The 27,971-nt window shown below is 38.3% G+C and overlaps 1 long non-coding RNA gene across 1 annotated transcript; it reads right to left on the bottom strand.

Annotated features, from left to right (window-relative positions):
* Positions 1-564: 564 nt before the first annotated feature.
* LOC135294447 (uncharacterized) lies at positions 565-27,571 on the bottom strand. The gene is made up of 3 exons (XR_010356553.1): positions 27,445-27,571; positions 1,210-1,277; positions 565-1,078 (listed from the first exon to the last, which is right to left on the bottom strand). It is a non-coding gene; the product is annotated as an uncharacterized LOC135294447 (long non-coding RNA).
* Positions 27,572-27,971: the final 400 nt, after the last annotated feature.

Below are 27,971 nucleotides of genomic sequence, written 5' to 3' on the forward strand. Positions count from 1 at the left end.
ATGTTCCACCCACTTCCAGAAACAGCAGTCTCTCAACTTTGGGACACCAGTCCCCCCCCAGATTTCACCCCCTGGGGCCGAGGGGCCTCATGAACAGAGATCTTCCTCTCCATGGAGACAGAGGGCATCTCACACCCTCCTCAGTTGTCTCTGTTCACGCTGCTGCTTCACTCTTGACTCCCAGGTGTTGCCTCCCCCTAAATACAGTCTCTGGGTCATAGGGAAAAAACACGGGTCTGTCCATGGCTATACAAGAAAGAGTCCAGCCCAAGGCCACTCCATTATCTCTTCCACTCAGGATTCTTCTCTCCTCTTCCAGCTTTCCTCACGCTTGCCCATCTCTCATCTCTCTCTCACCTCATCCTGATTCAGGAGGATTCAGTATTTGCAAGGTTTCTATTAGTCTACAAAGGGGTTAAAATCTTATCTTCTGCCTGTCCAGGACTCCCACAGCTGCCAGGCACCTCTCTGCCGCATCCCCCGCTTCTGGCCGGCTGAGCTGCCAGCACAATTTCTGTCTCTCTCTCCGGGGGGGCTGCTCCTCTGTCTCTCTCTCGGGGGGGCTGCCCAGACATCTCAATTCTCATCAACCCCTGCATGTTCTCCTCCACCTCTGCACCTTCTGGGGCTCCCGGCCTCCTCCCCGTCATGGCCTCCCCCTCCCCCACCCAGACGCAGCTGGGCAGGGGAGAGGCCAGACCTACTCACCAACGCTGGATTCCCAAAGAGGAAGTTCTCTGGGAATCTCCTGCTTTTAACCCCCGTGTGTTCTCAGAGGCCTATCCAGATCCTCAGTGGCCACATCACATGCCAATTTTGAATTTGGCCACTGATTAGCCCGACTTAGACCTTTCCAGAAACACATTTCTGGGCCAAACCACGACAGTAACAAAGCTAATACAAAGAAAAATCAATTTGAAAAAGAACACTTTTTATGAAAAGTAAATTTCCAGCTTTTTATTGGAACGAAAGTTTATTTTTTTCATAAATACTGACCTGTTTTCTTGTTTCATACTTCTCTTGTTTGCATGGTTTAATCTCAGCCTACAGCCCATGCCCACACAATCACTTCTTCATTCTCTCGTGGTGGGATGGGGGAAAGATTTGGAAGGGCAAAAGTGGGAAAATGCATAGGTTGAGATAAAGAAAGTTTAATAGGGAAAACTAAAGCTACACAAACAATCAGAACAAGGCAAGGAATTAACTCACCACTTCCATGGACAAGCAGATGTTCAACATCTCCAGGACAACAGGGCTCCATAGTGCATAACAGTGACCTAGGAAGGCAAATGCCATCATTTTGAACAAGCTCCTATTCCTTCTTCCTGCACTTTTTCTGTTGAATGTGACACCTCATGGTCTGTAACAACCCTCAGGTCAGCTGGGGTCAGTTGTTTTGGCTGTGTTCCTTCCCAGCTCCTTGTGCACGCACAGCCCCTTCGCTGGCGGGGTGGGGTGAGGAACTCAAAAGGCCTTGGCTCTGTGTGAGCACTGCTCAGCAGTAAGAAACCCATCCCTGTGTTATCAATGCTGGTTCTGGACGTAATTCCAAAACACAGACCCGTAGTAGCTACTATGAAGAACCTTAACTCTATCAGGGACAAAATAGGCGCTGTTATTGAAAGGGCATTTTCTGATGGAAAACTCTTTCAATTAAAGTTTTCCAGCAAAGTTTGAAGTACAGACTTCATAGATCTTTAAACGTTGTGAGATTCTTTTTACATTTTCTTTTTGTCTGTTTTGAAGGAATTTATTAAAAAGGGTCAAATTGTGCAGGGTAACAGGGGCATTAAATAGAACTTTTTCAAACGTAGAACTTTCTTCCATAGAGAAAAATCAAAAGAAAAAAGAGATCAACTAAATCTTTATATTAAAGGTTTGAATTGTATTTGTTTGAGTTAATTAAATTTAATCACCTTCATATGCACTTTCTAATTAACAATTAGCCATGTTTTCTTTGTAATAAATGAGAAATCTTTCAGGAATATGAGAATGGATAAAAGCATGCAGCAGCTTAATGAATCTCTATTTTATCTTTGGAGAGCTAAGTTATATTTAGCAACAGTGACAAACAAAACTCTACACTGGTTTATGGTTTCAAATGTGACAATTTCTTTATGAAATCAACTATCTGCAATAACAAAATATTCCAGAAATAGTATTCTTCAATACACAGTCTGTATACTCCAAATGAAAGTGAAGAAAGTAAACTTCTTTTAAACAGTCGACTAAGACTATTAAGAAGAAATACTGCATTTAACAAGACAGTTTAATGTGCAAGAAGTGTAGGCAGTTGAAAACACCCACATTTGCCCTAAATTTTTAAAAGGTCATCTTTTCAAATGACTTGATCTTTAGTAGGGAAAGAAAATTGTTATTTCCTCTGTTCTCCTAGACCTAATGGAAAATGTTGTAGTTTAATAAGTTAAAAACCAAAGGCAAACTGCAGATTTCCACAAAGTCCTGGTCATCGTGACCAGGTAATTCATGTTAAAATTAGAGCCTGCTTTGTCTACAGAAGATTTATCTATATGTGAGTTGGTGTGTTTGTCTTACCTAACCTTGTTTAGAAACATCCTTTTTCTCCTTGTGAAGTCATAAGACCTTGATGATTTAAGCAGTACTTCCATGAAATAGATTTAAAGCAGCATTGACTGTGTCTAAAGCTGGATCTCCTACTGGCAAGCAAGAGACACAAACCCTGTGTGTCATCCTAGCTGCTCTTCCAGGTTTGCCTACTGGGGTTATTTCACTTTGTGCAAATCACAAAATCTTGGGACAAAGACAGACCAACTCTGTAGCTCTGCAGTTAATATCTGTAAAAAATTAACCTCGTCTTGGACAAAACTAGGACATCAATGTATTGAATGTATTCCTGGGTTATTTTGGGATGGAAGAATCCATCTCAGCTTTCTAGCGACATTTTAAAAGGACTCTATTTGGAGAATGCAGATGGATTATCCTAATAATATAAATATTTTTCAGATGAAAGAAAATCTCCATTATTGATCTTAAACAGTCATCATATAATTTTTGTTTGTGCATTCTCCCTTGGTGTCTGCTTAGTGAGAGATTTTTGGACTAATGCTGTTTCTCTGGGAAGAGCCTTGCTTATGACACAAATTTTGAACTGTAGATGGTGTGTGATGAATGTACATTTTTGATCACTTTAAGGAGAGATCATCAGCTCTGTGGCATAATTCTAAGCCTAACCAATTTTGTGTCTGAAGCCCCTTCAATAATTAGTTGGGCAATATGACTTCCAGAACCATGTCCTGGAAAAGGACTTAATCATATAGAAAGATGCTGATTGATAAAGCCAAAAAGAATATTTGGAGGTGCACAGGCCAATTGCTGGCTCTGTCTGTCAGTATTAATGTTCTCTTTGGAGGCAGTGCCAGTACACATACTGTCAGAGGTGCTGTTGGTGGTTTGTCATGGACTGCTTGGTTGCAAAAATTGAGTTCCCTTTGAGTACCATTGACATCAATGGAAATTAGGAATACTCAACCTCTGGGAGGATTTAAGCGGAATAAAACTTGTTGTGGAGTGTATCTTCTGTTTTCTTTTTCTTTTTCTCCCCTGGATTTGTTTGTTTGTTTGTTTTAATTAGCTACATATCCATGGAGAATAGTGTTTTCATTTCAAGCATTTGGAACCAGGTAGTAGGAAGCTATGGGGCAAAAAGCTTGTGTTTTTATGGGCCTATAGTGATATATCACCAGTGTGAAAAACAAAGTAGATTTTCCACCAAAAAAGCTTTTTTTCTGTTAGCTTGTTTTTTCCTGTGACCAATATTACATGTTTTATGGTGCACATACCTGCTTACTTGCAAATTGAAACTGTATTCCCTTGATCTTGTGCATTCAATGAGATGGACAAATTCTTCTAATTCCAAAACCAGAGGCTTCTTCATAAGACTTGAACACAGTACAATGTCAATCTTGTGATGCAAAAGCATCTTGTTGATAGATATTTATGTCATGCCCCAAGGCCACAGCTCTACTGCATTGGATAAGTTGCAGACTTTTAACAATGATTAATGATGTGCTCTGATGGCAAAAATAAAAAGACAGCCACAGAAAAATGTGGCTGTGCCAGAGGTGAGGAGTAAAGGCACCTGGTGCTAAACATTTTAAAGTATTCTTAGACTTGACTTGTGTAGAAAAGCCATTTTATCCAGAAGATCTTTCCTCAGTACTCACATCTTCTCATACTTAATGGAGATGCCACTAAATACAGGGAAAACAGGTGAACGATTGTGATCAGAGGTTTTGACTGACTAAAGCATGTGAATGTATCAACATTATGGTCATCTGACCTTTATTTTCTGTCTTGGCCTTATTTTTATCCTTCTGTTTTGATCTAAAAAAACCAAGGTTAATTGTTATTATACAAAATGATTTGGATAACCATCAAAATATAAATAGTAATAACAACAATAAAAATAAGAGCAGCTACTTCTAGACAGTTTTTCTTATCTAAGCACCTGGAATTGCTTTAAAATATAAGGTTCTCATGCATTATAAGTGTGCTACATAATATGATGTCCGTTCATGTTCTACATCACTATGAAGGGGTGAGTCAAAGATTTTGTTCAGACAACTGTAGAAACCTAGAAAAGAATTTTATGTCAGCTTTTATTTCTCAAACATCAAAGTTATCTAGGGTTTTATAGTCACAGAAGGTATTTTTCTTCTTGCATAAGATTCTCCTTTCCACAATTTTTTTTGAAAGAAAGTACTGAAGAGCAGCTGAACTGGGGTTCTGTTCTTTCCCTACTTGTAATCAAAATGGTGAAATGTTATATTATTTTCTCTGATGTTCCCAGATCAAGATCCCACTCAACTTCTTCAGGGCCTTAAGAAGAGGCTAACGTGCTTACTTGTTATAAAGCATGTGAAGAAAGGCACACAATAGGCATGAGAACAATAAGAACAAAGCAGTAGATAAGATTTACAAACTTGCAAACTTTCCAATGTTTGTTTTTACCAATATACTCTTTATATTTTAATAGATTAAAAGTCCAAGCAGTCATAACCTATCTTTGCTAACACTTTGCCAGTCTGCACTTTTTCCTTTCTCATAGGAAAATATGCAAGCCTGTTACCGTGTGTACTGCTCTGATGAGAATCTTCAATTGTGACAATAAATAAAGCCACCATCAACAGGGGGAAAGCTGTCAAGTGAGACCAGTGTTTACTTCTGTCGAACAAGCTGATCATGGTGATCTTGGAACATATAACTAATCCATATATGTTTCTTTACTCTTATGCCAAGATGATCATGTTTTTAATGTCAGCTGAGAAAAATCTCTCTCTTAAAGGTATTTTTAGTTTTATCTGTGGGAAACGTTTTCTTTTGCTTACAATGAATACTCTTTTACAACATCAGAACTTGTTATGTTTTGAAGACTAATAACTTAAAAATTTTTGCTACGAAAAAGGGAAATTTACTTCAGCTGTTTGAAAGTGATGTTATAGTGAAGCAGTTTTCTGTGAACAAAAATGTTATGTCAAGTTCAGATTGTAGAAGATATTTCTCAAAACTCTAAACTTTGGTCTAAAATCTGCTTCTGCATTATTAATTATTCCATTCACTGGACATGGAAATAGACCTGAAATTAGATTTTGAGATTTTTCCTATCTCCTTGCCCAAAATCTTGGACAAGCTGCTCAAATTAAAGTGAGGAGAAAAAAAAATTGGAAGGGTACTTTCCTCCTAGATGATTTCATAGCATTTTCCTAGTTACTTAGCAGTGTAACAGGGTTATCAAGTCCAGAAGGCATGCCAGAAGCACTATGGTTTATATTTCAGTAAACTCTATCCTGTTATATTTTTTTGTTGGAAATAACAATTTATCCTTATACTAGAATCCAAGCCAGCATTATATCTACATGTATATGACATTGTAGATTCTCTGTGTGAGATTCACACAGAATATTACTTTAAACTCAACTTGGAGCTATTGTCTCCCTCTGTAGGAGATTAGTTTGTTCATTTGCTGTGCTTTTATCTCAAAAGATTTCTGTGTTTACAGACAAGGAAGAACTGGTTGGGATGTGGAGGCTGAGAACAAATTTGGCCACTGTGAGCCTGGAATGGTGAAGTTTGACAGGATCACAACCCTAGACTTCAGAAGAACAGATTTTGGACTGTTCAGAGAATTGCTTGGAAGACTATTATTGGGCTACTGCCCTAGTGAAGAGAGGAGAGGAAGATCAGAGTCAGTTAATTTTCAATGATCACCTACTCCAAGTTCAAGACTTGCTGATCTGTTTTAGTAGGAGGTCATGTGAAGGTGGCCAGACCTCCTCTGATGAACAAGGAACTCCTGGCAAAACTGGTGCATAAAAAGAAGGTGTACAAGAGGTGCAGGCAGGGACAAGTGCTGCAGGATATGCAGAGAGAATTTTTCAATGTCCAGAGACGGATTTAGGAAAGTCAATTTAATCTGGCAAGGCACATGAAGGGCTACTCCAGGCATAGCAGTAGCACAAGGAAACCCCAGAAAATGTGGCACACCTGCTGAATTGGTCAGACGACCTTGTGACATGCAATACCTTCTTTTCCGTGGTCTTTTCCAGTGTGATTTACTTTTACAAACCCAGATCTGGGGGATCTGTTCCTGGCCTCAGACAGTAGCTGGTGAGCAATTGCATTGGATTTGATTTCCCTTTCCTCCCATGGGTAAGTCTGATGCAAGCACAGACTAGTCAGGAATCTGTCCAATGACAGGACAAGAGACGATGCACACAAACTGAAATACAGGAAATATCATTTAAGCTTAGGGGTAAAAGTTTTTCGAGTGCATGTGGTCAGACACTGGAACAGGCTATCCAGGAAGGTTGTGGAGTCTCAGCCAGTGGAGGTATTCAAAACTTGACTGGCACAGTCCTCATCAACCTGCTCTAGCTGATCCTGATGATCTCCAGAGGTTCTTTCAATCTCATTGTGACCTACAAGCTGTGCCTTATTCCTACATATACTCCTCTATGTTCGTGAGTAAGGATCACATCAGCTTACTTCTCATGGGGAACAGTTCTTCATGGTGACTTGTCACTTGTAATTGCCCTGAAAATCTGGTGTCACTTTGAGAAAGAATCTGCACAAAATTTGTACCTTCAAATTTTTCTGCCGTGATGAAAATGCATCCTAAATATGGAGTTAAAACAGGTGTGCACAAGACATTGTAATGGTAAAAACATTAATAACAATGTAAGAGTCAAAACCATCTAATTTAGTACCACAGGTATCAGAGCAGAGAAAGTTAGGGGTTATTGATTAAGAAGGCTTTGCAAATGTTTAATGGCCCCCTCCTTCCTATATGAAAAAGTGATACTGTCATAAGCTGCATAAATTGCTATTTGTTTTAAAACAAAGATTCTATCTAAAAAGCAGTATGCTTACAGTTTCCCTCTTTAAACAGGATGTATATTTCTTTAGTTTTAAAAAGTATAACAAATACAGTATTTGAACATCTGTTTATAGAAGTTGGGGGAGCTGTGTAAATCTTTAATACTGTATGCTTGTTCTCTTGGTTTCTGTCATCATCCATAATTTAAAGCAATTAAATCCTGGATGTAGAAAGATTCACCATTTAGCTAGATCCAGGGCTAACACACAGCATGCCTGTTTTTTCCTCAGGGTGTTAGGAGCTTGGTGCTTTGATGAGGTGATAAGATACAAGGATAGTTACAGAAATGTGGAAAGGCCACTAGACATATCAGGGGTAGCACCACAGCCTTAGGCTCTTCTCTGTGGCCAGCAGCTATGAACTTCAGCAGAATGCTCAATGGAGAGTAAAATTTAATTACAAGTGAATTGTGCCAGGATCTTCTGCCTTCATTCTAAAGATGATAAGACTTGACAGCACCTCTGTCCATTCAGGGTGAAATTTGTTGAGACTTCACTATCATACATGAACTTTGTGGAATTAAAAGCAGTCCAGTAAAATGCTAGTAAAGAAAGCATCTAATGATTTAGGTTTAAAAATGTCAGCCTTCAATTATTGCACCTTTACTAGAAGTACAATTTTGTAGAGTGGTCAAGAGTTATGTCAGCAATTGCAGGTTTGTACTGTGATAAAAAGGGGCTACTGCCTCAAATCACTTACTCTTACTTAATAAAAACTTTTCTTTTTAATTAGAATAGAAAATGACCATGTTAAGAGATAAATTTCTTTAATTAGGGTTCTGTAATTTGTATATTCTTTCCATTGAAGGTTTAAATCAAAGGCAGAAGAACAGAGCATAGGACAACAATGTGTTACTTAAATCTGCTTGGAAGTAAAATTTACTGTCTCAGTAAGAGTTAGGAGATTCTTCCAGGATCAAAAATGTTCTAGTACATTTCTTGAGATTGAAAATCTGATTAAAATGTAACATTTTTAATATAATGAAAAAATGGTTTATTTAAGAGATCCTCAGATGTATCACAAAATGAGAAATTTAAGAGTCCCATGTCTCTCCAGAAGCAAGACAATAGAAAAAATAAAATTGCAAACAAACAACAAAAAAAATATTATAAACTAGTTTAGATTACAGGTTAAATTAAATTTAAATTAAAACTAAGCATAATATTCTGACCTGAAGGGAACATCATAGGTTTATATAAATTACATAAGGGCTGTATCTCAGAAAGATTTCCTTAGAAATCATGGTTATCAGTAGGTAATTTCTTACTATGTGATACTAATATTATTTTTTAACTTACAGGGAATTGATGATGGTTCCATATACATTATGAGTACAGCCTGTATCAGTGTAGTTTGGGGGCATATATGCAGACCTTCTGACTCTCCTGAATTCTCTACCATTACTCTTTCTCTACTTCCAGCTGATCAGCTCATGGTTTTTGTACTGCTGATACTCCCTGCATCCTTTCTCCACAGCTGTGATTCAGACGTCAAGGTGTATCTCCATGGCTTATAGGTTACCCAGAACTGCAGTGTGATGTTCCTTTGCTTCTGACGTGTGGGGTTTTGAGATGGAAGAAGAACTACTCAGCCATGCTGTGGCTGTGGTCTCATACTTGGCAGGGCCATGTGTATGGAGGGGTGCTAATGCCAGTGTGCCGATGTACACATATAGAAGGAGGCCAAGGCACCCTTTGGGCAAGGGAGTTTTCCTGGATATACAGTGTCATGCTCTGAAACAGATGTGGTGCAAGTCCTCTGTGTAATTTTGGCCCTGATGTTAATGCAGCAAGCTGAAAAATGTCCTTGCTTCATTATAAAACTTGGTGTTTTCTTTGATAATAGCAGTACAGTTATCAATTTTAATAAAATGTAGATAAAAATTTTAGGGTATGATTTATTTCTGGTCTGGTGTAAGTTATGTGTGAATAAACTCTATCTTGCCCACATTATAAATGGGTGGTGTACTGGCTTGCTTTCTAACCACACCATTATTAATATCTCCATGTTTTCTTGTTTGCAGTGCTTACAGAAAGCCCTGGATGTACCAATCTTCACTAAGCAGTGTATTTAACATGTTTCCAAGAGATGAAATATATAAATTCTGAGAATTCTGCCTTGATAATTTGTGGAACATGAAAATGGCATTGGCAATCCGCTGGTGGTATGCAGTCTAAGTACAATAGGAATTACCCACTGGCATGAAGAAAGTGATGTCATTAATAAGAGGTGTGCCCTTCTGCCAGGTATAGTTATCACTTATAGGAACCTTGAAATGAGGTAAACATGTTCTGACTCTTTTTAGGTATTCAATTACCTGTGGTGGGGGGGAGATTAAACTATACACAATAAAGTGTGCGTGTGCATATATATGTATGTGTGTGTGTACATTTTTCATCTGAAGGGGTGGATAGCCAGTGAATAGGGTTGACCAAATGTCTACTGAAGCATTAAGAGGTTGCACCTATATGAATGCAGCAGCATTGGGAGTGCACAAGGTTTGCATGACATCCACATGTCCTGTTTGCCTGGCATGACTTTGCTGAGAGTCATCTCTCTCAAGCAGCTCTCAGGCACAGTTTAGGGGTCAGAACAGGCTGTGGTCCCTTTCCACAGTCAGTCTGGATTTTGGATTTCTGTGCTGGAAATGTAAGGAGTTTTATTTGGAGTTTTTTTTGTGCAAGGTGTCCTGAAGCAGTTGACCTATTCATCAGAGCACAGAATCTGATCATTTGAGCACACCTAGCCAGAATAGCAACATGGATCTGTTCTGGTGGGAAGTGGGACTGTGGGATGTAAACTGGAGGACTGCCTGTTTTGCAGTAATTAATCATCACATACCATAAATCATGGTGAGTGCAAACCGCACAGCAGAATGTAGTTTACTCCTGCCCAAAAAATGTTAAATATTGTAGCATCAAGGCTGTGAATGACAGTTTCATGGATTGAGCTGATATGCACATTTCAAATATGCTAACCACATGAGGTCCTATAGAAAAATATACTGGTTATTTTAGCACCAGGCAGCCAACTTGCAGCTGTTCAGCCTCAGAGATGCTTCTTAGGCAGGCCTGCAGCTTCTTGAAAGTCCCAAATGAGCAATTTCCCTCCAGATGTGTGGGAAGATGGCTCCCAAATCCTGAATTGTACAATGGTCTCAGCTGAGCCTTCTAGTAGTGCTAGATGTGATAGCATAGGACACAGGTGTCCTCTCTCAGTTCTGAATGTAGGGAGCACAGGTTTCCATGCTTCTTGTTCTTTGTAGAAAGAGAAAACCATGGTGGATGACCTATGGTCATTTTAGTTGAAGAAATGCATCTGAATAATCTGTCAGTTCATTTACCATCTTCTTTTATGCATTCTTAGTAGCTAAGTTTTATATTAATAAATTATATTTGCACAGGACTTGTCTCTGAAACTGAGCCCAGCTGACAAACTGGTGTGGTTTATTCATGCTATTAAACATATAAGAAGATATTAAAATATTAGAGAGCATCCAAAGGAGGTCCAGAAAAATGGTGAAGGGCCTTGAGGGGAAGCCACAAGAAGAGTGGCTGAGGTTAATATTTCTGTTCAGTCTGGGAAAGCGGAGAACTGAGAGTAGACCTCATTGCTGTCCACAGCTCCTACTCTTTCAGTTTGAACAACACATTACTCCTTGATTTATCACTACAGATTCTTACAAAGAGTCTCTCTCTGACTCCCCTATAGGCCCTCTTAAAGAAAAAGAAGGTTGCCAGGAGGTTGCTCAATGATTTGATTTGAGAGCTAAAGGCATAACCTAGCACTCCTTTGGAAAACTCTGTTTCATAAAGAACAATTACTTCAGAAAAACTTGGTCATGTAGGATTTTTCTGCAGAGAAAATATTTACTTAAATTTAATCTCCTTCTTCTTCCCTCCTAAAACTGAAAAAACGAGCAGAATTTAAATCCATTTAATGAAAAGAAATAATTACATATCATGAAAAGAAAGAATTAAAAATCAGAGAACAAAAGGAAAAAACAGTAGAAAGAAAATATGATGAAATCAAATGCAAGAGGAAAAAAAGGGAAATTTGGAAATGAAGTGAATAAAATGAAATGCACTGAGAAGAAATGAGGTGGAATGAAAAGACCAAAGCCTTCAAAAACAATATTCATTGAAATGTCAAATAAGGGAAAAAAGGGAAAAGAAGAGACAGGATTATAAATTAAGAAAATGAGATGCTTAAAAAAGAAATTGACTACAAAATGAAGAGAAAACTATATGATGTGATGCCATGAAATAAAGTAAAAATGACCAAACCTTGGCAAATTGATCCTTATTGAATTCACAAGATTTCATTTCCTTCCATGAAATGAAGACCTTCCTTTGATAAAAGGAAATGAAATCTTGGAATCAGAAAAAAATGTGTAACAACCATTCTGGAAAGGAGATATGACCAAAACAATGCAACTGAAAAAATAAAAAACTTGCAGATGAAGTGACTACAAGCAAAAGGATAGGGATGAAATGAGGTGTGGTGAAAAGGGCCAAAAGTCACAAAATTATATTTATTGAAATCTTGAAATCAGGGAAGAAAGTCAAATGAAAAGAGAGGAGAAGTGATTGACGAATTCAAATGTTGAGGGAAAAAAAAGCCTCACGGAAGTGAAAACCTTAAAAAGGTAATGGGATGACCTGAATACAGGAAAATGGACCAAACCTTGCCCAATTGACCCTCATAAAATTCATAAGATTTAATTTCCTTTCATGAAAGGAAATTCTTCATTTCATGAAAGGAAATAAAATGAGAGAACAAAGTGAAATGAGAGAACAAGTGAACCTGTTCCAATGCCCAACCACCTTCTGGGTGAAGACCATTTTGGAATATTTATCTTAAACCTCCCCTCTCTTGAGGCTGAACAAGACAAGGGACCTCAGCTAGTCCTCATGTGGTTTCTAGACCCATCACCATCTTTGTAGCCCTCCTCTGGACATTCTCTTATAACTTTATATCCTTAGATTGTCATGCCCAAAACTGCACACAGGACTCAAGAGAAATTTTTATACCTGCATGTAAGCTGTCTGAAAGTCCCTTTTCACTATTTTGAAAGGAGTCTGTTTTTTGTTTATAGATGTAAAACAAGCAGCACATTCTTAATGACTTACTGCTTGAGGGTGATCTTTCAATATGCAGTGCAACACTGTTCTGGAAGAGGTTGTTAGAGTCTTGCTAGCTCTTCCCTAGTGGAAATTTATTCAGAGAAAATAAACATTTATCATTAGTGGGCTACTGCTCCCATTTCATCCTGCTAATGAGTCCCTTCTACGAGGATTAGATGTTGATTAGATATAATGGCTGTTAATGATCTTATCTACTAAATTAAGGCAGATGTTAAGGGATTTATACTTAAAAATACCTCATGTGGTAAATCTCAGGAGTGTGCAGAAGAAAGGCAACACTGTCTGCATTCACAGTGATAACAAATTAACCATGACCTGAAGAGGTCAGGAAGCGTTCATATTATTTGATTAGAAAAGGTACAAGCAAAATTCCTACTTCCATATGAGCATTTTTGAAGACAATGTAATGAAAAGGAATTTTCTAAAAAGACTCTGAACCCAAGAGTAATTTTAAAAATATCATTTATCTGTAAGCTGTGAAAATGATTCCTGCTAGAGGAACTCAGTCTTTTCTGGTGAGAGGGACCAATCTGATTTTTATTTATGCCTCAACATATCTTATACACGAGGTGAAAAACTACACTGGGAGTTGTACACTTGCTGAGACCCCTGTCCTTGGGGAGGCTTCATCAGGCAGCAGCTCAAGGGAGAGAAAGCTCTCTTCTTCACCTTCTACTCCCTTTTCTATCATCCTTCAGTAGGAACACTTATCTTTCTTTATCAATAAACAGTTCTCCAATATAATATTGCTGTGCTCACACTTTATTTTTGTCTGAGAAATCCATCAAAAAGAATCCTCCCCAACTCCCCTTTTATAGTGGGATGGGACATCTGGGTTACACTGTGATGGAATCTCAGCTTTTTTATCCTTACTATTAGAAGCCTGTAAGAAGTAATTTTCAGTGTAGCAGATGTTGCTGGACTGGGTAGTAGTAAATTCCAGGAAAATAAGCAAGTACCTCCTTTGTGAATGAGAGCAGGGATGTTAAATGAAAAAGAGAGAACTAAGCTCACTGGCTGAACATGTGTGTGATAAGGGTATCCTTGATGAATAACCTGTGAAACAATCCCCTAGGAAGAGGATGAAAGTATACACCACTGCTAGATCTACTAAAGATGTTTTATGCTTTTGTGGATCTCTGTTTTTCATTTTTCTTTTAGTAATGTCAATGTTTATAGTATTAGTGTATCTACAGGGAGGGATAAAGCATTCTAAGGTCTTTGACTTGATGGAATGCTCAAGGTTGGCTATTTAGGAAGAGAATTCCTGGATTATGGCCCTCTTAGCTGAATTTAATAGTCTTTCAGTAGTTTTTCAATAATTTCAGTATCAAAATAAGCTCTTTGGGAGACATTCCCATTATTGTCTTTTAATGACCAAGATCCTCTGAGTCCTCCAATAAGACAGCAAAATATTCTATCATGCTCAGTATTGCAAGCAAGGTGTCATCCGTATTCTTATTTTTTGGCTCATATGTTTAATTTTGAAAAGCCCTGATGTGATTATTAAGAATAAGAGTCATTGATAACATTTCATTGATGGATGAAATTTATCTTGTACAGAATGGCAGCATGAAGCCAAAGTAAGATGTATGTGGGATATTAGCCTCTGATTCTCTGGTTCTCTGCTAAGGAAGAATTCAATTAACAATAAATTTAATTATTTTGTTTTGATGTGTGGGGTTTTTAAGGCTTTCCTGAGTTTGTCAGCATAACTAAGAACCTAGGGAATGAAATGAGAGTCAGATTTTTGAAAGCAGCTAATAATTTTGGCTAGCTTTTTTTTTTTTTTCCCCTCAGGACTTTTGGAAGGAAAGATGGATTCTGATATAAAATTTGAGACTCCTTCAAAGAAACTTTTTCAGAAAGCTTTGACAATTTAATTACTGAAACTCAGATTGTGGGAAAAGGGTATCCAGGTGAGTTCCCAAAGACACTAACATTTCTTGAGCACGCATAGACTTTTGAGCTTTGTGTTCGAAGTTCAGGGGCTCCCTAAACTGGGTTTTAAATGTTACTGTGAGGAACCAATTTAATTTTGATTTTTGTGTCTGCACTGTTTATCAGAGGGATGTGGGGGAGGGGCTACACATGTGCCGCGTGCAGGAGGCAACTGGGAGAAGCCAGGAGAGGGCCTTGTTTCGGGGCTTGGCAACGATTGCCTTGTTTGGCTGGCAACCATTCCATATCTCACATGGGACAGGCAGTCAGCAGGAGACCACCAAGGACATGGTACCTTCCAGAGAGGTTCTCCACTCAGATGGAAAAAGGACTCCCCAATGAACTGCAGTGGATTATTGGACTGGGCCAGTGGCCTCCTGTCAGCAGGCAGACCTTGGAAAGAGCCAGGAGGTATAAAAGTAACTGTGTCATAAGCTCTGGGATCATGTCTGTTTTCCTTTTGCTTCTTGCCCTGGCTTTAGCCTGGTTTTGTCCTTTTTGCCCTGGCTCCAGTCTGCTTTTTGACTCTTGTGCCCTCACTGGCCCTGGCTCACCCTTGCTTACTCACCCTCCTCTGGCTGGGCGCTTGGCAGGACACCAGCTGACCTCCAAGCCTCACGTGTAGCCTGTGCCCTGCCCTATCCTGTTGCCTGTCCTGCCTCCTGTGTTCTTGTCTACTTAGGCCCTGCATTCCTGCCTGAGACTCCTGCTTCCAGCCTGGATCATGAATCATGATCTGTCGTCGTGATCCCCGCCACCACCCTGTCCAGGGTTCTGTGCCTCCCGCCCAAGCACCCACTCAATTTGTGTGCGGCCTCCCTTCCAGTGCAGCTAGAAAACCATTCTACAGACAGCCAAACATCTCCTCATGTATTCAGCACTGTTTTCAGAACTACCTCTGTTAATGGTAAGAGAAACAGCACAGAAGTAGCTCTGAAAAGAACCAACAGCTCTGGCTGGACCAGAGATGTAGCTGCACATAGGCTCCTGTCTGCTTCAGCACTGAGCCAGAAACTGTTGTCTATAAAATGGTTTGGGGGCTGGAACATCTGCCACACGAAAGGAACTTGATTGAGCTGGCATTATTTAGTATGGGGAGGGCTCAGGGGAGATCTAATCAGTGTATATAAATACCTGACAAGAGACAGACAGTACAGGAAGTCAACCTAGAATTTTCTCACCTGTAGTCAGCATAATGAAAGAGGCATTAAATACAAATGGAAATACAGAAAATTCCATTTACTTGGTCTCTCTGAAAATCAGCTGAAATTCACATTTTCATTGTCCTCTGAATCAATTTTCTGACTAAAGTCTGACTCTTGCTCTACAGGAGGCTTCTTTCCATGGGCCCACGGATGTGTCTAGAAGCCTGCCTCATTGTGGGCTCTCCACAGTCTGCAGCTTCCTTCAGTGCATATCACCTTTGTTGGCATGGGGTCCCCCATGTGCTGTAGTGTGGACATCTGCTCCTGCCTCTTCCTTCACGGGCTGTAGGGCAAGAAACCTGTTTCCCTATATTTTTGCTACAGGGAAATCTCTCGGGTGCCTGGAGAACTTCCTTCTCCACTGACTGGTGTCCACAGGGCTCTTTTTTTTTCATTTTTTTTTTCAGTCCATATCTCTCTTAGTTGTTGCACAGCATTTCTCACATTTTATTCAAAACATTACAGCAGAGGAAGAGCCAGCTTGACTGATGGCTCCTGCTTTTTTTGGCCAGAAGCAGGTACATGTTGGAGCCTGCTAGAACAGGCTCAATTCTACATAGGGGCAGTCCCTGCTGCCTTCTTGTGTGCTACTCCTGCAGCCTCCTGCACTACCAAAACCTTGCCACACAAACAAAATAAAGACATATATGAGACTAATACTGGAAGGTGATATGCAATTTTTAATCATAAAAAAGTATCAGAAAAAAAAGAATTCAAGTGTTGAACAACAAAGAAAATTTATACTTGTGCAAAGCATCCTGTAAGGGCTTCTCGCACCTGGCAAAATTATGGAGAAGATTAATTTGGCAATTATTTAAAAAGTGTTAATTTTCCCTTTTTCTAATACATTGATTGTAAACTGCTTTCAAAGAATATAGCTCCCTGCAAATGTTTTTAATAAATATTAAACAAAGTATAAATGCTGTTGAAACTTTAAGTTATATAAAAACCCACTTGCAAAAAAAGACTGGAAAAATTTTGCTGAAATTATAATCTTGGTAAAGGGAGGTTATAAGAAAACCTCGCCAAGGCTCACTTTTTTTTTCCTACTGCGACATGCCAGATATGACTACGATATGCCAGATATGACTGCAATATGCCAGAATTACATTAATTCTGTCTTCAGAATCAGTTGATGACAAACTGGGCTTATTGGTTTCTACAGCTCTCTCTTGAGAGGGAATAGAGAGGAAGGTGCTGATGACTCTGGTGAACACTGATAAGGCGCATGAAAATGGTATCAAGCTGCATCAGGGGTTTTCAGATTGGATACTAGGAAAAAGTTCTTCACTGAGAGAGTAGTCAAGCACTGTAAGAAGCTTCTCGAGGAGCTGGTCTTGGCTGGTCAGTGTTCAAGAAGCATTTGGATAATGCTCTTAGATAAACAGTTTAAGTCCTAGATTGCACTGGGTAGAGTCAGAGTTTGGACTCAGTGTTTCTCTTGGATCATGTCCAACTCAGTGTATCCTATGATTTTATTGCTATTGATGCAGTTAGAAATAACTCGAGTAGCTTCTCAATAACTTGAGTAGCTTCTCAATTCCAATGACCAGAAACTAGAGTTGCAAACATTCACAGTGGCCAAAAAAAAAAAAAAAAAAGGCAGTAAATAATAATGGGAAGGTGTTACCACAAGAGGTTCTCCATTCATCATCACTTTAAACATTTAAATAAAGATTTGACTTCTTTTTACATAAATGAAAGAAAAAATATCATTGACTATTCATATAATATCAGGCAGAAATTTGGTTATTTTTGGACTTAAACAATAGGAGGATTGGCAAGGGCAGGAAATTCCATCAGTGATGTCACATGTTGAATTTTTAATAAATGTTCTTTCAGAAGAATAGCATGAGTGTTTTATCACTCATTATTTTCATGACTGAAAATACAGTTTTAATAGCAAACTTATAAACAATAAATTAGTGTTTGATATACAGTCAAAAAAGAAGAATTCAAACTTCAAAGAAACACGATTTCAACTACAGTAATACATTGTCTGGTGCTTCTAATCTACAGTTGTTTGGACCAGTTTTTCATCTTTGTCCAAAAGAGGTGTTAAAGAACTATCAGGTTATTAAATTCACCAATCTGGCAGACATTTTACTAAATCAGGTACAAGATGAGACTTAAAAGTAACACAAATTTTGAGCTACAGAGCATTCTGAACTTCAGTGGAAATGTGGGATTATAAAATTTATCCCCAGTTAGGTGCAAGCTACCTTTTTATATCAAGAATTCATATTCTTTAAAGACTGATTGTGAAGAGAAGATAGCATTTAGATCCAAATTAAGTCACAATCATTTTCATGGATCTACCTGTTTACAATCCTGATTTCCGTGAGACAGAAACTAGTAGAAAAAGGATGGCCAGATGCTTCTCATGCAACTCCTTTTCTGGCGAACAAGATGAGAATTTTACTTGTGGATCCCCATAGAACTGTTTGTTACTAAATGCCATAGTTTTAACTCCTATTCTACTAGATGATTAAACTGAAAAGCAGAAAGTAACTGGCAAGTAAGGCAAAAGATGGACACTGAAAATGTGGGTGCCAGTTAGCTGGTAATTTATCTGATTAGATCTCTATATTTTTCCTTTTCTGTTGCTTGCTCAACCCCCAACTCCCTGGAAAACTCAAACCAAATCAAAGTGTGTTATGATGAAATGCTGTACAAAACTGGATCTTCCTGTATATCTAGATCAGGTTTTAGCAAACAGCTACTGATTCTGGCATGGGTATTTTTCTGTAGAGTGGGACTGTGTGAGAAAAATGCACCATTAAAATAAGAGCAGAATGAACTGATAACTGGTTCCAAGCATATTAAAGACAAGAAGGTGGTTTGAATTATGAAGGGGAAATACTTGATCAAGCTGATAGCCTTCTATGATGAGATTACTCAGCAGACATAATAAAACAATCTACCTTTCTGCCTCATGATCTTGCTGATGCCTTATAGCACATTTACAAAACACACAAAAATAGTGAAACCTCCCTAAGGCATTAACTACTAAGGTACTGCCTCCTTGCATCAAGGAGAGCGTTTTTTATTGTTAGGGGAGCATTAGTTCAAAAAGTGAATTCTTGGCTTCTCCTCCATAACTGTACTATGAGCATGGCTGCTCCCTAGTTTTGAGAGCTTAGTCATTTTTCCATGCATGTCACAGGGAATTGCAGCCTTTTGAAATATAAATCTGAACAACTATGAGGTGGTTTTTTACTTTTTTCCTTAGTGATCCCTAAAGCCTGCTAAGTCCTTAAATGGAAATTCTTTTCTGTGAGTCTAATTAATTTTCTGAATGTTGTTCAGGTCAATATCAAACTATACAGAATTTTAATCAACAGGGAAACACAAATAAGAAACACGAACATTCTATCATAAACCAATAAAAACAATTCAGTATGTAACAGCCTGCCCTTAGCAGTGATTGCAATACTTCAAAGTAAACATTGTGTAATAATGTGTAAAGATATTTCCTTAGACCTCAGAAACATGATCTAATATTAGTTATCAAAATCATTAACAACTGTGCTGGTGTTGGTCAATAAAAATCATGTCAAAAATCCCAAGAGACTACTGACAGTGTTATCCAATATAATCTTCTCCTCTTAGTATGGAAGAGATTTCAAAGTATTTGTTTTCCCAGCTGACAAGATACATAAATATGAAACCAAAACTGGAAAGTAGGAAACAGCTGTTGATAGGAGGTGATACATGGCATGTGAATTGTGGTGCACACTTCAGTACAATTGTTTAAAATACAACTGGCAGAATGAGAAGAAAATAAGATTTATGGTATGTGAGAGATTAGAAATATTGCCTACACTAAAAGGAGCAATTTAATGTCTGTGGTACAATGCAGTGAAGGTGTTACACAGCGAGCTTAACCATAAGTGATTAGTTTACATAAAAGAGCCTGATTTTGCTTATTAGGTTTCATTGAATTCCAAAGCGTGTACAGCAACTTACTGCATTTAAATATATTCTGCTATTAATTAGCTTCTGAACCTGATCAGGAACACATTTTTGCCGTGAGCCTAACTGGAAAGAAGATTTTATTGTTTCTTTGGTTCATGTTCACAGCTCCATTAAATTTCAGTCATATGCAGATTCATTGACTAAGGGGTATCTGTAAACTCGATCTAGGGACAGGCTGCTCTCACAAAGGAGGGGACTTCATCCTCTCCCATGTGTTGCAGTTTGTTTTAGTTAAGACAACAAAAAGATCTTTTTATGGATCCAGACCTGGAGAATGACACATTGACTAGACCAATGTTTTATCAGAAATGGAAACACAAATGTCAGTTCCCTGTTACAGATAAACAGATGACATTTTTGGAGGTCCTGAGCATGTGTGGACTTAATGGTTGAAGGTGTGCTAAAATCTCTTAGGGGACTGGAATGGTCTAGTGAAAGGGAGGGGAATAGGAACTTGATGATCTTTAAGGTCCCTTCCCAGTCATTCTATGATTCTGTGACTCTCTGAATTTGACCAGGAGTGGTTTATATTCTATGGGGAAGTCATGGGTATGCAATAGTGTTGGTGTTCAGTTTACCCCCCTACTGGGCTCATAATTTCACCGGTATATCTGAATTTAAAGAACTGATTTCTACCTTTCCTGTGGATCTTCATGTGACCAATGAAGTTAGATGTTCTCCTTTTATTAGAAGAAATAAAAAGCAGCTCATATCAACCTTGATACTCATAGAGCCCATGAGCTGTGCATAGCAGCAGGGGACAAGAAGAGTTCCAATTCTGGTTTCAGTACAGAATAAGAAGTAAAGCTCCAAATATGAATTTGCACAAAATACTTAAGACTTGTTATCCAATTTTTCTTCACTTTGGTATACAAACAATATAAATCAGCTTTCAACTTTTCTAATGATATATAAATTAGCTTCTGGTGAATTGGTCTGGGGTGAATTTTCTGCTGCTGTTTTTAGATTGAGAAAGAAATTTAGGGATGGCTGATGTTGTCTTTGGCAAGCAGGTGTGACTTAACTCTGTCTTAAACCAAACCTTTTCTGAAATGGAAGCTACAAAATGGTAGTAAATAGGATAACAATTCTTAGCAGGGCTTTAGGTTGGACTTAGCACTGTGTTGGTGTGGCTGTCTGACTTCCTGGCAGCTCAAAACACTCATTAAGGAAGTCAAACTTAAAACAAATATCAGAGATATGCTTAGATATCACTGATGATACGCATTTATTTATTAATTTCTGGAGTCTCACTGTCAGAAATGAAGGTGCAAATGGAAGTACAAATTGCCCATACATGGATTTTGGCACCTTGCAAAACTGTGTTGTGTAGACCTTGTAGATATTATTACTCCTGGACTAGATGCTATGACTCCTCCTTTGGAAACAAGTAGCTGTATCAATTGACTGTAAAGAGCTTAGACCTCTCACTCATGGCCTGTGGACTTACCAGACATGTCCTCTTTGATACAAGGTCAGACAAGGAAATTTCACAGTAATTGAAAATGAGCAAACCCAGGTACCAGATTTATACAGTCCAAGGCTCTATTCCAAGTGTTTTAGCTGACTTTTCCAAATGCTTCTCAGGCTAGCATTACATAGGAAGCAGACCTATAGGGTATCATTGAGACTCCAAAGGGAAAGGAGGCTGTAGTGAAGAGAGAAAACCCTTCTTTCAAAGTTTGTTGCAGTATTTTTTTGGCATTGCTATATCCGATGTTAGAACACATTGAGGGTTGATTTATTGCTAGTGTACTAAGCTTGGATCATGTTAACACCATTTTTAGTTCATGACTAAAGAGAGCATACTGGAAGGGTAGCAGGATGTGCCTCGAGGTAGACCTCGGTAACCACATGTCATGGGTTTCCCATGACAGGTTACATTATTTGGCAGTTCTGTGGAATCTACTTGGACATAGAAGATTGTATAAGATTTTGAGTGAGGATGTTGAGACCTATGGGATGACTTATGTATAAAAAGCAATGAAATTATCCAAGATTCATCTGGGAACAGAAATAACTGAAGAGGAGGGTGTGATAGAGAAGCATAGCTCATGAATGACAAAAAGCCCCCAGTGAAAATAATATAGGTACAAATTGACTGTTCATTCTTTCTTCTAACAAAAGGGAAAATTCAATGAACTTAGTGAACCAGGTTCAACACATGTAGAGAGGTGGCTTTATGTGCAAACTGTACAAATGCTCTTATCTTTCTCTATGGATAAAGACTTCTAGACGACAAATCTTCCCATGCTCTCTTTTCCAGAGTCTTTCATCAATGTTTGCCAGGGATATAATGACTGATAAAAATTTATGTTGATGCTAAGAAAAACTGCACAAGCTCATGAAAGAGAAGTCCTTTGAATGTTACAAAGTATGTGCAAATTAAATTTGGTTGAAGAAGTTTACAGGCAGGTGAGGGGAATTTTAAAAAAATACAATGCACACTTTATTCTTACTCATCTGTAAGTGTCTGCTATTGGCCATATTTGAGGACATGACCCCTGGAAGCTGATATATATTAATAGTATATTAGATTAATTATATTATATTAATGATATGATATGATATGAATTATATTATATTATGTTACATTATATTTATTATATCTAGTGGGATAATTTGGAAAGTTGACATTTTAAGAGCTCTTTGTGTCCCAGAAGTATCCCCATTTTAAATTTATTCTGTGATATAATGGTGAGACACTTTGGGAGGTTTTTGCATATGTGTTTTTCACAACTTTCTTTCTCACCTTCTCCAAAGCATGTACCATATATCTTATGACTACTGGTTATGCAAAAATTTTGGTACTTGGATAGGAGGATCAGTAAGACTGAACACTCTTGAAGTACTCAGAATAGTACATGTATTGCTAGTACCACTTTTTCTGCATGTTTCCAAGTTATCTTTGATTGCCATTGAGAGCCAAAGAAGGCTGTAGTCTGAAGGGTCAGTTATCTCTGAAACTTAGCAATATTCTATTTCTCATGAGAATATTTTCAGCAGAAAGGAAGAAGTGTTAAAGAGCCTAAGAAAATCAATAGGATGCTTGACATGAAAGTTATGTTCTTTAGGAGATACATAATTTACAGACCTTAATCCTCTGTAAATATTTATTTCATTGATTTTTCTCCCAGAACCTTTATAGTTTCTTTACATATGCCTATTAGAAACCACACTTATAGGCATTATTACTGCAAAAATGGAGTGATAACTGAAAAGTTTGATGCCAGAATACCACTAATTATAGTAATATGACTATATATAATTTTGTAATTAACACAAAACATAAATGAACTGAACTTTTTCACAGCCACACATAATGTAAAAATCTTTCCTGAATTATATTATTTTGCTTTCAGTGTAACAAAGATAAATATAATGTGGAAACATAATCACATCTAGAATTCATCCTCTTTTTTTGAAAAATGGTGTGACATAATTTAGATGAAATATATAAAATTGATTGACCTCCATCTCACTTTAGTTTGTGGCTTCAGGCACTATTGAATCAAAACCAGATATATATAAAATAGGTTGAATATAACGTCTGCAAAAATAGTACTGAGATTGACACATCAAGCCCTCAGATGTTAGGATATTGAATAAGGTTGCTTGGCCAATTAATTTTGCCTTCTTTTCTCTATTCATTCTTGTACAACAATGATATTTTTTCCCTAAAGATTCCTCCTTTATTCAGTGCACAGGAATGGATAAGGCACACTTGAAATATTACAGTTCATTAAGAGAGCATCGTGCACCTAGACTGTGTAAAGGCAGGGGAGAGGACTAATGGGAAGCCATTATAAGACAAGTGCTCCTTAGCTTAGTTAGCCATTGTGTGGGGACACAAGTGGTGCAGAATTCAGTCATTGGTAGGTAGAGTCAGATGCCTGAGCAAGTCCCAAAGAATTCTGCAACTCTACAAAATACACCTGCATGCAGAAGAAATCAAGCTATAAGAAATACAAGAAAATTTGACTTTGACAAATGTAAGGCAGTTATAACCATGAGAAACAGGTTATTCTAAAGAAAAATGCTAGGCTGTCTTAATAAGAGACCACTGTCAGTCTTGCTCCACACACTATTGCATTTGTCTTTATTTAGACAGTAAAAATCTATAACATCAGATAGTGAGGTTCCACCATTGTACAAACTGCAAGAGTATACTATTTACCCTGAAAAAACATCTCTGAGGACACATAAAGAAGTATATATATAGTATGACTTTGGCTAATGAAGGAAGATATTGATGGTCACCACCCGATGAACTCTGCTCCAAAATGTTTAATCCTAGTTATTGCATTTTTTGACTAAAAGAAGAAATAAGACCACAGTTTGTGTGAGAGCTACAAATAATGAAGTGTTATGAAGGCATGTACTGCTCTTTGTCCAGTCAAGTCTCCTGAGCACAAACACAATACCTAAAGTCTTTGAACTGTGTCATGTGTGAAGTGACCACAGAAGCCCGAAGAAGGAGTTTATGAGAGTCATCACAAATACAGAGCTTCTTGGCATGTAATTAACAGGAATAGTGTTGTTACATATCTCCAAGTAAGATCAAAGATTTCTATCTGCTTTTTTTTTTTTTCCCAAAGAAAGGAAACTTGGTAATTGAAAGCTAATTTAAGGCAAAGGAGTACCAGTAGAATCTACTTGTCTCCGTCTATAAAAATGTACAAATAAGAATACCTATAGGTACAGAATGAGCAGATAGACTTTAAAAAGTGAGCTGAGGTGTCTTGATTTGCCACTTTTGTAGCACCCTTAAGAGAGAGCTTTCAGAAAATGCTGACCATTTTTCTTCCTCTAGTGATTCCCTTCAAGGCACCTCTTGATAGGTCCACAGGGAAAAATATTCTTTAAATCATCACTCACTCAAGAAAGTGTTGGTCATCATTCTTTTCTTGATTAAAGCCTCAAAACTGCATGTTAGACCTTAAAGATTTCTCTTTGTCCTCTTGGTTACTGAATTTATGTCAAAATTATATTATCAAACATTTCCCTGACAAAACAGGGTTTTGATCAATACAATGAATGTCAGCTCTGCAATGCTAAGCTTAGGCAGACTTTTTTTTCCACATAGTCCTTTTTTTTCCCCATAATATGAATGTATTTTTAATGAGTTTGTGTGGTGTTTTTTCTGTAAACTTTTCTGTGTTATTTACGTTCAGATTTCCCCCGAGTCAGGGTTTTTTTTAGCACTGCCTATAAAGATTACTTCATTTTTGATTTATTCATGGCCACAGCAAAACCATCTCACTTATGGGAAATACACTTCTGAGGAAATAATTTACATTATAGAAATTAATGAATTCCACTGTAGGGTTTAACTTCATAAATTGCTAAATCGGCAAATGTTCAAAAGTGCCGGGCTGTAGAGTTCTGTGCTACCTGATCAGAGATGCATTTTGCACTGCTTTTTACATATTCCCATATAGCCTCATGTTTAGTTCTCCAAGATACTCTGCATCTGAGTTGTTCTGCCTATTCTTATGTGGCTTTGGGGAAGAAAACACAGGTAGATGTAGGTATTATAATTCCTATTATCTTTAGCTGAAAAAAATTGGAGTTGTCTCCTGGATTGTTTGACCTTTATATACAGAGTGTGGAGAGGATTAATTATGTCAGGGAGTTATTAACAATATCCAGTATATTGTCCAGACACCTGAACTTAGTAGTTTAAAAGGAAATTTATCTTGAAGCCTCCCTTCCTCAGATGCAAGGCAGCTTTCTGCATTCTTATTTAAATGTGTTTTGCATAAAAGAGTCACTAGACAAAAAGATACTCCTAGAAACAGGTACCATACCATAGGATCCTTCCTCTGCTCTGGGAAGTATCTCAATGCACATGGGAAAATTAAGAATAAGTCTACTTATCTTACAATTATCTCTAAGTCAATATTAGTAATTTTTTTTAAAATTTTGAATTGTGTTATAGTAGCAAGAGCTCAATAAATTCATCAACTCTCTATCATCAATGACTGTGTCATTAATCCTGTGTCATGTTTTTTTGATCACATCAACCAAAATGACAAAATAGACCAAATAAAAGCATAGTCAAGAAAATATAGGTGAAAACCAGCTTCTGCTGAAAAAGAAAAGTACTCTGGAAATCCGTAGTCCTGAGATTTATGAAATTAGGAATAATGTACATTTCATTGTACACAATACTAGAAGACATGGTTAAAATATCAGGGAATGGGGATTGTGTTTGTTTGATGTTTTTTAATATTATTTTTCACATAGATGAAAAATAACTGAATTGTGTGATCATTTGAAGACATTCTGAGCATCCCCAAAACTAGGAGTTTGTTGGATAGGCAATAACAGATAGTACTGTTGGTAAGCAGGAAGACAGCATCTAGAATCACCTTGTATGTGATTGATCTCTAATATTTCATAGAAGGAACTCTGCAGACACCATGGTCAATGAAGAAGAAGGGAAAGGAGGTGCAAAGATTTCCCTGCAGTTTGTGGAGAAGACCATGCCATGGAGCAGATATCTGTGCTCCAGCCTGTGGATCACCCCATGCCAGAGCAGGTGGAAGTGCCCTGCAGGAAACGACACTCTGTGGACGTCCCTGGAGTACACTCCTGTGAGGAACTGTGAGGGACCCAAATGGAAAGAGTCTTTTCCAGAAGAAACACATTCCACGGAAGGGAACTGCAGTGGAGCACTATGTGAAGAACTGCAGTCCCTGGGAAAGATCCATGTGGGAGGATTTTGTGAAGGACTGTATCCTGGAGCTGAGGAAGAGCTTGAAGAAGGAGAGGCAGACATGAAGCTTTGTGAAGTGCTACAAATCCCATTCCCCATCACCTTAGACTGCCTGGGGGGTGGAAGCAGAGAATTTGAGAGTGGTGTTGGGCCTGAGAAGAAGGAAGAGGAAGGATGAAGGTGTTTTTAGATTTTTCCTTGTTTCTTATTACCTTCTCTCTTATTAATTGCCAATACATTAAATTAATTCACCAACTTGACCTGTTTTGCCCTTGACAGGAACTGATCATCCTGTCCTTGCCTCAATTCAGGAGCTTTTTGTTGTATTTTCTTCCTCTGTCCTGTTCAGGAGGGCAAGGCATAGAGTGGCTTGGTGGGCAGCTGGCAGCCAGTTACAGTCAACCCACCACAGTAGTAAAAGACAATATTTCAGAAAAATCCTAGGTGTCTACCAAGAAAGATCTCTCAGCCAATGCTTTTAAGTTCAAGTCAACTTTGCTGAAAAAACTAATTCCAGAATGTGGAAATTCTTTGTCTTATATTTGCAGTGGTATGTGAATGCATGCATCAGCTAAACAATTACTGTAAGAATAGAAAAGCTATTAAGAATTAGGTGGCTGAGATCTGTGGTATGGTCACAGAAAGATGCTGTGAGATCATTTAACTGAATTCTAAAGAGCCTAAGTATATTGCTGTTGCATATTCTATTAATTTTATAACTTTGTCCATTTTTCTTGATCAAATTGGTGCAATGTTGCCGATTTGGCATATGCTGACAATAGTTGTGTGTATTATAAATGTATTGTACTGGAATAGCTTAGAAAATCAATGCTAATATTATATTAGCATACTACTAGCTGCTGACTCATGTCATGACAGGGCAATGGTGCATATTTTTGTGTATATTAGGGTATTCTGTCTGGAACTGATGTCACCACTAAGACGTCAAGCCTGAAAGCTGGGGAGGGCTGTTTACTGGTATGAAAAATTAAACGCAGCAACATCAAATATACAATTTTCTAAATAGTTACTTACCCTGAATAGGAACTTCCCCTTACAGTGTAGTTCCTACAGTGGGCAATTCTTCATGGGGAGGGAAGGAAGTGGTGAAAGAAGTGGCAGAAGGAAGTGGTGGAAGGAAGTGGCAGAAGGAAGGAAGTGGCGGAAGGAAGTGGCGGAAGTGGTGGAAGTGGCGGAAGTGGTGGAAGGAAGGAAGTGGCGGAAGTGGCGGAAGTGGCGGAAGTGGCGGAAGTGGCGGAAGTGGCGGAAGTGGCGGAAGTGGCGGAAGGAAGGAAGGAAGGAAGGAAGGAAGGAAGGAAGGAAGGAAGGAAGGAAGGAAGGAAGGAAGGAAGGAAGTGGCGGAAGGAAGGAAGGAAGTGGCGGAAGGAAGGAAGTGGCGGAAGGAAGGAAGTGGCGGAAGGAAGGAAGGAAGGAAGGAAGGAAGGAAGGAAGGAAGTGGCGGAAGGAAGGAAGTGGCGGAAGGAAGGAAGTGGCGGAAGGAAGGAAGGAAGGAAGGAAGGAAGGAAGGAAGGAAGGAAGGAAGGAAGGAAGGAAGGAAGGAA

The sequence above is a fragment of the Passer domesticus genome, chromosome 2, assembly GCF_036417665.1.
Source record: "Passer domesticus isolate bPasDom1 chromosome 2, bPasDom1.hap1, whole genome shotgun sequence".
Classification (NCBI taxonomy): domain Eukaryota; kingdom Metazoa; phylum Chordata; class Aves; order Passeriformes; family Passeridae; genus Passer; species Passer domesticus.